Source organism: Lonchura striata, chromosome 9, assembly GCF_050655825.1.
Source record: "Lonchura striata isolate lonStrDom1 chromosome 9, ASM5065582v1, whole genome shotgun sequence".
In the NCBI taxonomy this organism is placed as follows: Eukaryota; Metazoa; Chordata; class Aves; order Passeriformes; family Estrildidae; genus Lonchura; species Lonchura striata.
In genome coordinates, this window is record NC_140711.1 from 9,441,547 (window position 1) to 9,453,806 (window position 12,260).

Here is a 12,260-nt window from a genome sequence, read left to right on the forward strand (position 1 = left end):
AGATATGGAGACTCAGATCTCATTTATTTATGATCAGCCTGCAGATCATAAATAAGCAAATTTTAAAAAGGAAAAAAAAAAAAAAGCAAAGCAAACCAAAGACCTGCTGAGAGTTACCTTTCTAAACTACAAATATTTTATCCATTTAAAAAATGTAACTCTAAAAATAAATACAGGCACACACATTGGTAATAAACCGATCACTATAAAAAGTTCATCTATAGGAAAGAATGTAAAGACGCCTCCTGTTAAATTGCAGAGCTTCTCCTCCTTAAAGAAAACAATATGGCACATGGAACCACCAAGAAAATATTAATTTTCTGAAACAGTACAAGCACTAAGTTTTTACTCTTTCATTTGCTCATTTTCATATGCTACATTTAGTTACAGCAGAACTTGAACTACTTATTAGTTTCTGTTGCATATGACCAGTCTGGGAATTCCCAAGTATTGCCTGAATAAAAATATTCAGTTCAATATTCACATTCAGCAGAGTGCAAAGCTCATCCACACGTGGCTTTTCTTGCCTTGTGAACTGCCACAACCAGTGCAGCAGGATCAGGGGAGCACATCATCCATCCCTTAGCAAACAGAAACCAAAGTTCCAACTGCTGAACACAAATCAGGAGCTAAAAGCCACTTGCTGCTATTCCCTGCACTCTACAGCACAACACAATTATACCATAGACACAGTTAATTTCAGGCAGCTCAGGTACAGGCTGGCCATCAAATCCCATTCACACCAAGTGCTAAATTATACGAGGAGACGCCTCGGCACTTTCAATAGCATCATTAGTTGGATAAATGCTGCATAATACAAGCATTACTATTCAAATTTCCCTATAATTTCTAAAATGAAAAGTGATCACTTCAGGTACTTACTTGAAGCAAAAGTTGTTATGGTTGGCTGTTAATATTACTAGCACCATCACTGAATATATTCATATCACTTAATTTTAAAAAATGCATATGTACAGCACAAATCTATTATTTGCTTGTTCTAAATGGTCTTTAAATTTCTCATTCAAAAGACAGTTTCCAAACACTCGGCACTTCCTTTGTGATAAACATTCTAAAAGTGGAGATCCACATCCAGACTCTGAACTTTTACTTAGTGAACCTAATGAGACTGTTGTCAAAAATGTTAATTGCAGAAAAATCTGCTTTTTATAATGCATTGTCACACAAGCATTCTCAAGGAGCATTTGTGTTCCTAGGGACTGAAACTTCAGCTGCAGCAGCATGCTGCTCATGTCTGAGCCCTGAGATTGCTTCCCTATTCCTCCCCTGAGAGTCCCATGGATTTGGTTCAAGCACCATTGAATGTGATGCTGTATTAATTGCCCTGGAGGGTAGCAAGGCCTTTGAACTGTGGCTGTGAGTGATATTTTGCTATAAGACATGTGTCAGCACTTGCCTGGTTAACTCTAGGGCTGGGTTGTACAGCATGCTGGGACCAAGTATCTGGAAAACTACTTTGCATCCTAATCTTACATCTGTTTTCTATCATGCTGTGAGATTGACTGGCCATTCTATCAGAGAAGCATCACTCTGGAATAGACAGTCTAAGTAAAAATATTGCACTGTCAAAGAATATTAAGGATATGCCATCATCTCTTGTAGTTCATAAAACCAGCTGGCAGAAGGAGACTAAATTAATTTAGGGGTTGATGTGCTGTCCTTTCCCCTTTGAGAGAAACAATCTGGGCCTAGCTTGGTTCAGGAGAAACTAAAGTTCAAACAGTTCCACAGTCCCACTTGTCTCTGTTTGTGGGCATAAATTTTCTGTCACACATGTCCTGGTCACACAATCACCCATCACATAATCCATTACATTCAGCATGAGAACATCACCAAGAGGTCACAGCAGAGCTAAAGCAAGGCAGCCATGGACACGCGTGAAGGCAGGAATTGTAAGAATATGAGGAATTTTCAGCAAAGCAGAACAATTTTCATGGCTAGAGGCATGTATAGAGGATAAAAGAACTTTAACTTGTGGATTTAGTCAGGATTAAGATGTCAGTTTTGACTTTTAGTGCCTAAATAATTTTTCCTATTTTCTCTACATTCTCCCTTCCTCTTTTCCTGCCTTTCCCTTCTTCTCTCTCGCTGCTCTTCCTTATTGCTACACCCCCCTCCTCCCACCCCTCTGTTTCTGTTTCTTCACCTCCTTTCTGGTTCAGTCTATTAGGAATTTTCTGACAAAAGAGGGGACTAATCTTGCCCCTGTTATCAAGCAAAACCTCACTCTCTTTCTACAAAAGAACATGAGCTACACTTTATTCCAATAATAATCTCTGCTAATAATAATGTTCAGTAGTAATAATTAAACTCCTTAGTCTGCAAAGTTTACCTGGTATTCAAGTGAAAAAAGTAACCATAAATTCACAAGATATGATAAAAATGGTGTCATGTATAAATCTACATATTGACTTGTAAAGCAGAAATGTATTACATAATTTTTTGCAAAAAATTAATAAACATCACTAGTAATTTATCTGACATTCTAAAATAGCAATCAAAATAAAAGACACAATACTTATACGAAATAATGAAACATATATTATTTTCTTTTTTTGTTACCTCTTTAACCCATCACAACAGAATATTTAGGAGAAAAAGGTGTTGCTATCTGAAGCTGAATGCTTAACAAGGATGTCAACTCTAAGATTAAAAAGGGAATAAAAAAGCCCAAAGTACAACCTTAGTCTTTTGATCTGGGACAAAGAGCTGTCCTTCTTGCTGTTGGTAATATGACCTAATGATAGGATAATATTGATCCAACACCTGCAGCTTCAACCAGTGGAGAGATGTGTAACTTCTCAGGATTTTAATTGCTACAAGGATGTAATTGTGCTTCTATGAAACAGTACAAGATTTAGGTGGAATCTGTAGTGGAAAAACACTTACAGTTGATGATTAAAAAGGTAAATAATAATCCTTTCCTAAGTAAAATGTCTTAAAGCCTACACTCACCTCTTTTGTTAGGGCTTAGTAAAATTATTGCAGCTGACAGAGAAAACTCCCGTTAAAGCCAGTGTTGCAGCAGAAGAGATAATAATGTCCTTAAGAGGAGCAAGGGGCTCATTGCACAGGACACAGTGCCACTGTGTGTCCCCCCTTAGCCCAGACCCCTGGCTGGTGAGGTATTTCCACATATCAGCACTCACCTGCTGACTGCCAGAGCCTGTCTGTGTGTAAGGATGTTTTCTGTGTCCTAGGATGTTACCTTGTGTTACAGCACGTGTCATGGTTGAGAGGGCCTCAATACACAGAACATCACCACACCACTTCAGAAAGCTTCAACCCATCCACAGTAGCACCTTACCTCATCAGAAGGCTTCAGGTGTCTGCCCATACAGAACAACATCATGGCACTTCAGAAGACTACAAGGATCTGCTCCCCTTGTTCTTTAGCCCATCCTTTTATCCCCTCATGTTGATGCATGGCACCTGTGAGCCCTCTGTTCCCTTTGGTGGTTGGTCAGTGCCCCTGGGCACTCCATGGCTCATTGCTGTCAGTGCTGCTCACCTGCTGCTCACAGCTGTGCCCATTGGGGATGAGGCTCAGCTCATCCCAGTCACCACAGACTGTGTACTTACAACCTTGTATTTAGTTTCAAAGAAAAAGAGCCTCACTAGAAGACTGTAAATGTGAACTGTCAAACAAGAAAGTTTCTGCACTAAGTAGGAGTATAGTTTGTAGGGATTTATCAAGATAGCCCATCAGATTGACACTTGACATGTAAATTGAATAGCAAATCTGACAGCTCAAATATTAATGCATACACCTAGTTCTGTCTTACACAGTTACTCCTGGAATAGGCTTTTTGAAAGCACCCTTGATATCCATTTCAAAGCTGGCTGATTTTTAAAGCTGACGTCGTATCAACCCAGTTTATTTGGAACTAGCTGTTTAAAGACAGCTCAGTCTGTGATTATTAGTTACTGATTCAAGTGACAAGTCATATTTGGTATTTATATTCCTCATTAGCTTTTAATCAGATGAAAAAAAATCCTCAATACATAGAATATATTTTACAATTTCAACTGAAAGTATTACCATGCTTGTAGGCCAAAGGATTACACTGAACTGTCCCTCTCTTGGGTTTGTTTGCTCTGCAGGACGTTTCCTCCCATAATAACCTGATATCCAAAGGAGAAATGAGTTAAGTCTCCCCAGTCAAATACTTGCATCCATCCAAAAGAAACAGTTCTGTTGTACAGCAAATAGAATAGGTCCTTGTAAAGCACATTTACACCTTCATGTGCTGTAAGCTGGGGACTGCAAAATCCTCCTGGGTGCTGAAAAGATTCATTTGTTGCTGGGATCTGCAAGAGCTTCTTGCAGAACCAGCTCTGCATTTGGGAACCCAGGGCTGCAGAATAGATAGGAGCTGTCTGGTAAAGTGAGATTTCTGGGCTGCATGTGGTCTAGACACCTCTACTTCTGTTTTTAGTGTCCTTTAAAATAGGCTAAATGTTCTCTGGGAAGAATGGAAACACCACTACTCTTAAATATGGCTTGTAAATAGCAAATAGGCTAAGGGAATATACAAAATGGAGTTCATAGCTATTCTGCTTAACAGGAATTACTCTGGCCTTCTTTAAGAGTATTTGCATTTATCATCCAACTGGATAAAAGAAACCCCACATAGCTATCACTTTATTTTCCCAGAACAGGTCTTGAGTTCTGTCTTTAAGAAAAATTTGACACTTACCTCAGACTCATTCTTTCATTTTTTAAATACAATTTCACAGACTCATTATCCAGTAGTCATTTGAGAGATATAATGATAAAAATAGCTTCCACTAATCTTATTAATAACTCTAAAGTCTCTTCCAACTCAAGTCATTCCTTTGATTCTATGATGCTAATTGCATGAGACCTTTGTTTTCAAGTTTCCTGATTATTTACTTCACTTCTCTGACTCATTTCATATGCAGGCCAGACATTACTATAAAAAATATATCACTTTTGAATTTGGAAATAATCTCCTTTCCCAGTCCTCCATGTTATTTACCAAATTACTCCATCTGTTCCTATCCAAACCAAAGAATTTAGATAGAAAGGAGAAAAATCATTTCTTGCCAATCCCATTTTTGGTTTACCATAAAAATAACTGGAAGACACATAAAGGAAAAATGTACATGTAGATAATGATATTTTAGGGGATCACTACATCTTCCAGACATAATCTAATGCCAGGACACAGGAAAAGAGTAGAAACAAACTTTAGGAATGCTGAAACACAAACAGGCCCCTGGAAAGCTGCTGACATGGATCAAGGTCTGGCAGATCAGTGTGATCTAGCTCAGGCCAAGCACACGTCCTCAGTAATAGTTAGACACTAAATTTAATAAATTACTAAGTTAGTGGTACTAACCAAAAAATTAAGTTAGTGGTATTAAAATTATGGTCACAAGATCATTTGTTTAATGTATAAGAACCTCACCCCTTCTATTAAAAAAGGTAGTTACAACTCTTAAATACCACTTTTCTCAGAGAGGGGGATATAGTTTCCTCTTTTCTGCAGTAAATATTGGTCATTCTAACAAATACAGTAAATATATTCACAAAATAAATGTAATTTTGATCTGCAGCAGGTACAAGTATTTACTCCTAGTTACAGTAGATGTTAGCTCCTGGCCTTTAGATCAAAAGCTTCTGATGTTCCTAAACTAAGATTTCAATGTAGCTAGACTCCAAATATCCTGCCACATCTGCTGCTTCCCCTCTCTCACACTTGCTCCTGTTTCTCTCCAGTCTGCTTCCTCCCCTGTTTTTCACAGGAGCTTTCTTTTGCTGCTTGAGTAAGTACAAATATTCATCTGGCAGAACCAAACTGGCTGTGAATTTTCATTCCAGTCAATTCAGTTTAATCTCTCTGAAAGGAGGAAAGGTTGGTGGCAAAGTTTACATCTAACCACTGAGGAAAATGGGGGGAGGAATATCTCCACTTTTTCAGTTTTGGTTGATTGATTTCCCTTTTCCACCATGGTCATGGGGAAGGGCCCTGCCCTCCTGTCCAGACCATATGGCTGAAAGGAGGGTAATAAATGCTCACAGCAGAGAAGCAGCAGGCAGTGCCTAGAAGACATAAAAAGGAGAAGGTAACAGCAGAAAACACCAAATATCAGCCAAGGAAACAAAATGTGCCAACCAGGTTGAGGGTCCCAGGATCATTATTTAGAAGTATTTAAGCTAAGTAGAAAAATAAAATAATTAGTATGTTATGAAAATTTTGGCCAGAATGAGGTGCACCTTAACTTATTTGGCTGGATTAGCAGATAGGCGCAGAATTCTACTAATATTTTTTTTCTGATGATATGGTAAACTTTAATAACAGTGGAAAATATTCTCAAAAGATTACTCTTTTTGTTTCAATATCTGTATTTGAAAAGATGAGGTGTGCTGCACCTCATACAAGACTGTCCAGCAAGGCCCAGGGAAATATTTTAGGTCTTCTGTGAAAGTCTGTCTTAAAGAGGAAAAAAAACAACTTGAATTTCAGGGTTAATGCTATTTTGTCTTAACATCCAACTTATTAAGAAGTAGCACCAGATTCTGGGCTAAAGGCTCCCAGAAAGTGTCCTAATTAAAATATTCTAAGCCTGTCCTACTCCAAACTTTGCCATTGCTGAACCCCACAGAACATTAATCCCATACTCATTTATCTACATTTTGAATACAAATACAGTTGGAACAATTGGGACCCTGACAAATATAACTGGTAAGATATTTCTCATGCTTTATCCTGATTGTGGTGCCTGTAACTCATAAGTACCAAACAACTCATTTTCTATCCAATCAAGCACCATATGTCTTCCTGCTTTAGGTGGTACACAGGAGTGTTTAGGAACATTTCACAGGCCCCTACAAATGCTTTCATCTCAACTATGGTGTGTTCTGGTGGAAAGACTCTTTTCACCACAATTTCTGCTTTTTAATAGTCCATTTAAAACCAGCTACCTCAGGATCTTGGGAAGAGCCTGCAACTGCCTGCTCATCCTAATGCAGCTCAGCAAAACGCTCAAGCATGAACCTCAGGGGTCAGTCCTGGGGGCTGCTGGGCTCCCTTGGGTACCAAGGCACAGCAGAAAGCACCCATGGATCACCCATGGATCTCCTCTGGTCTCCCCTGCCAGTCCTGAGAAACGCCCAAGGGAAGCACCCACCGACTTTGCAAATGGGTGAGCTCTCCAAGGGCCCACATGAGCTGTAGGTGCCTTTGAAATTCACAGTGGGGGCTGGTAACTGAAGAAACACAAGAATTTATAAAGTCTACCTCATTTGTCACTTATTATTCTCATTTCCAAAGGTTCAGTATTGCAATGTGTTCACCTCAATACAGCACACCTGAAAAACAAGCACAATAAAATAAACAATAGCCTTTTAAAGTTAAAACTTATATGACTTTATCATTCTGTTCATTTTGCTTTCAGCCTGAAGCAAGTACAAGAAAAAGACCATTTTCCCCAGTAGTAGCAGAAACTTCAGAGGCAAGTTGATTTTACAGGGCTTCTGGACTGGATGTGACTGCCATTCTAAACCTCAAGATTTATGTGTATAAACTGTTTTAAAAGCTAATCCGGTCACTGTCATTGAAGCAAGAATGTTAGATTGATCTGAGCTGGAGATACATACAATTTATAATTTTTAAAATCCTGTACCTATTCTTTGTATCCAAGGTAAATTGATAAATGAGCCCACTATAAATGCTCATTAATGCAGCATACACAAACTGCCTCTCATTAAAGGGCATGGGTTCACTCTGCCTGACACATTGCTACTTTAAAGTAGAAATCTCTATGAAACAAGAATTCATACTGAATCCACCTGCAGTGATGCAGGTTAAAGTATGTGTACAATATATGCTGGGGGCTAATGCCTCACCTATGCTGCAAGGCAAAAGCCATAAATTAGCCACTGATTAGATAGAATTAATAGAGCCTGACTGCTTTGCCTAATATATTAATTTATGTCTGATCTATTCCACAACACAGGTCCTTGGTCTGAGGCAGAGATAAACAGGGCACAGGACATAAGCAGGGACAGAAAAAATGTTGTGCTGTATATTACAGATATATAACACCCTTCAAGGACAGCTGCCTAGCAAAATGCAGAGTGTACCAGCATAGGAAACTTCATTATAGTGCAAGAAAACAATGGTGAAATTAATATCTGGGAAGAGGCTCTGTCATTTACCAATCAACATGTATTGATATCAGACATGAAAGTTTAACTAGTGATGATGAGACTAAAAAAGAGTGTCTTAGAAAGAATTAAATCACAGATCATTAAAATAATGAATTAGGAAAAGTTTTGCAGTCAACCCAACAGCTTGGATAAAAAATTCTCTACAGCAATGTCTTGGGAAAAGCTCAAATATCTCTTGTGCCATGTACTCCACAGCTAACAGAGTTGAATGTCTGGATCCAGGAAAGAGATTGAGGTGAGTACAGAATTCATTTTGTGAGGATCTAAGAGTAGAATTGGTACTTCAAATGGCAAGAGAAAATGTTTTTAAAATACCATTATTCTGAGTTTGGAATGCTGCCTATGAAAGTTGTGATGTCCTTCACTTCGACTTTCTTTCTTACCAAAAGTACATTACTTATGATCAAATGTCAGATTGACATAACAAACTTGTGCTGATCTGCCAATATTACCAGCTTTTCTGATCTGATAAGATGTTCATTTCAAAAATACTTTATCAAAGAAAGATGAAGGTCTCCATGTCCTTTCACCGTGTTATTCTTCAATATTCTACAGGCTACTTTGCTCTCAAGATACTAAGATACCACATTTTTTAAATAGAGATGTCACCTATTTGGTGATTTTTATTTTTATTAATTTTAATCTTGATTCAAAAGATGAATGAAAATACAAAACTCACAGTAGTTCACTTTGTTATTCCTTAAAACATTTTCACATCATTAAGTGGCTTGCAAATTTATGTGAAAATACTGATGAAAGAACTTGACATTTTAAATTATCAATTTACTAGCTAATACACTAGAATTAAATAATTACTAGGTCCAACTCACCAGTAAAAGGGTCACTCTGCTTCCTTAGTCAAGAGAAGAATGAGTGACCCTCACTCATCTCTCCATCCAGTTTAAGCCTACAGAAGAACATACTATGTCCCCAGGGTAATGTGCTAAAGCATCTCATCATGGAGAAGAGAGCCTAGAAGATTTATTTTAAAAAAAGAAAGGAAGAAAAGAAAGAAAAGGCATATCCTTGAAAAATGTGAAATAGAAAAATATGAAATACAATGTCTGGGAAATCTACGTGCCTACACAGTATGTGGTTCTGTTGCTCATAACTCAGAAGTAAAAGCCAGAGACAAGAGGAAGATAAGTAATTTTAATAAAGACAGCTTTAGAAAGCTCCCATTTCCTCAGCCTTGTTTGCAGCTGGTGCCCATGAGCAGAGCTAAAGGCAATGAGCGTGCCAGCAGGAATCAGCACTAAAGCCAGTGGAGATGAGCTGCAGGCAGGATGAACCCAAGATATGCAGCATGGTGCTGAGCTTGTTTTTAACAGCCCCACCTGTCTTTTCTACCAGCTGTGAGTTCACCAAAACCTTTCAATAAACCACATCTCTACCCAAGAAACTAAACCAGATTTGATGAAAACCAAACAGGAACTCTGGAGTCATTGCAGGCTCTTGTTTCTTCACCCTGCTCCAGGCAGGCTCTGGTGGCAGCACTCACCCAGCCCTGCTGCAGGATGCAAACCCTGAGCTGCTCTCCACCAGCCAGGGTGGGACCTGACCACAGCCTGCTTGTGTCCCACTGCACCCCAAAGGCACCCTGGAGTTTGTAAGAGGAGCACACACAGACCAGACAAGCTGTAAATTAGCTGCTCTCTGCCAGCAATTTCCACAGCTCTAAGGTACCACAGCTCCTCTCTTAGCAGGAAGCAATCAACAGCCAGAGAGAAAAGCCATGAAGCATTTTCATCAGTGGCATCAGGGCTAGTAATTACTGTGACTGCTTGCTTTCAGTTTCTAAAGATAGGTGATATAATTTTCTGGAAAAGGCTGAGCATGCAGGTGTTCAGAAAACATGAATATATTTAAGATACATTCAAATATTTATAAATTTTAAATATGTAAATGCAGTCCAACAACATTAGACTTCCAGAACAAAAAGTGTCTAATAAAATATGTCAAATATTTACAATGAAAACACCTCCCATTAAAATACTGATTTTATCAGCATCTCTATTTTCTGTTAGATCATATTGATTCTAAATTAATTTTCTTGCAATCATACCAATTAATTACAACTTCCCTTTCAAAATTACTTTCCAATGACTATTTCAGTTGATTCAAGAAAAATTTTAAGTCTCTATTTTGGAGAAATATTTTTGTGCTTCTGGTTATTCATAACAATGAAAACAAATTTCCAAATACTGGAATTTTTTTTAAATTACAAACATGCCTTGTTTTGTTAGCTCTAATATTCAGAATCATTTATTACTGCAAAATATAGAACAGCAGCTTTAAAAAAATTATTTTTTTTTAATACCAGAGTCACAGGTATATTATTCCTCACTATGGAATTGCCAGTAAATTTTTTTCCAAATTTCAGTGTTGCATTAAAAACACTGCACTAAAGTGCTACGGCTGTGCTGGCAGAAATCTTGTAATATTCCTTTCATATGTAAGGACTCAAAACCAAAAGAGTGCTGCTTCACATAAAGCAATAAAATTTGAAGGACTTCACTCTAACATCAATTTGCCATTGTATCAGAAATTAATTACTATGTAATTAGAATGACAGAAAATGCAAGTGGGATTTCTTAACACTATCAACAGCTGTTTGAAATGACATTATTTGAAAATGCTGGAAAAACAGAAATGCTGCTTCACAAACTATGTGGCATTGAATTTGTCAGCTCTCTATAAAAGCCTCGTGAAGCTCCTGCTCCTTACACGAGATGCTCTGTAAAACAGACAAAATCCTGAATTTGCAGCCTGGCTAACATGGCTCTTTCCCCCAACTCCTGCTAAGTAAGGAAGGACATGCAAGAGAAGCACGTCTGAAAGAATTCCAGCACTCATGACCCCCTCCGTGCTCAGAAATTATCAGAAATATCTGCCACAGGGAAGCACAGAGCTAATGAAAACAAAAATGAATTGAACCTCAAGGATAATGATAGCTCAATGTCTAATTATCTGAGATGAATTTTTGATGACACCTCCTCCGGCCAATTAGTTTGCCAGTCACCAAATAGTGCTTTTGGCAAGGAGGGTTAAACAGAAGGCTGGAAAAATAACAAGAGAAAATGGGATTGAAAATGCCCAGTTCTTTAGCCATTTCTCTCCGTGGCAGGGGCAGGCTCTGTGGGTGCCAAGGGAGCTGAGACAGGTTTAAAGCAGGGTGAGAGAAGAGGATCACAGGACTGGGAAACCTCCCACAGCATCCAGGGCAAAACCCAGTCTGAGGGGGGAGCTGCAGCCTCTGCCCGTGCCCCACAGCATCAGTGCCACACAGCTGCTCCTCCTGCTGTGCCCCAGGGCTGGGGACAATGCCCAGAGAGCCCTGGGGACAATGCCCAGAGAGCCCTGGGGACAATGCCCAGAGAGCCACTGCTCCTGGGGACACCCCCAGTGCATTGCACAGCCCCAGCACAGCCTCAGGACTGTCCATCGTGGATGTGCATGTCCCTGCCACACCACCCGTGACACTGCTCTCTGACTTCGGCCAGAGAAAGATGAAAGGAAATCACTTTGGCTGCTGGTCAGCAATAAAATAAAAACTAACTATAAAACAGTAGAAACTAGACATATGAAAGACCTTATACTTCACATATATAAATCAGCATAGCTCCATTAAATTCCTCCCTAACAATCCCAAATGCCAGCACAATCATCAGTCAGAATCTAACTTGCACAGCCCTCCCAGGCATTCAGGAAACCATGTGGCAATAGCATTAGTTCACTCTTAGGAACCTTCTCCTTGTGCTGGCAAAAAGTGAAAAGGCAACTTCTGGAAAGGACTGATAGAACTTTCACTTACTGGGATTTAGAAACTTGATTGGGGTAGAAGAGTTCTTGTGCACTAAAGAACCATTATGCTTGGGAAGATGGAAGAAGGGAGAAAGACGGACAAACAAAAAAAGAGACATTTATTCTTGAATTTTCTGCTTCTTTTTTGAGTTTTACAAGCTTTCAAAAGCAAAGGCCGGGTTTTGATGTAGAGCCAGATAGACAATCTTTTTAACCAGAGCCAGCATTCACCATA

The 12,260-nt window shown here is 38.9% G+C and overlaps 1 long non-coding RNA gene across 3 annotated transcripts in view; it reads right to left on the minus strand.

Moving 5' to 3' along the window:
* LOC110483646 (uncharacterized) overlaps nucleotides 1-11,552 on the minus strand; it is an 87,612-nt gene extending 76,060 nt beyond the window's left edge. For all 3 annotated transcript variants that reach the window (XR_014957195.1, XR_014957197.1, XR_014957196.1), the window contains exons 1-2: nucleotides 9,052-11,552; nucleotides 3,329-7,360 (exon numbers count right to left, since the gene is read on the minus strand). This is a non-coding gene — a long non-coding RNA (uncharacterized LOC110483646). The remainder of the gene's footprint in view (nucleotides 1-3,328; nucleotides 7,361-9,051) is intronic.
* Between the last annotated feature and the right edge of the window lie 708 nt (nucleotides 11,553-12,260).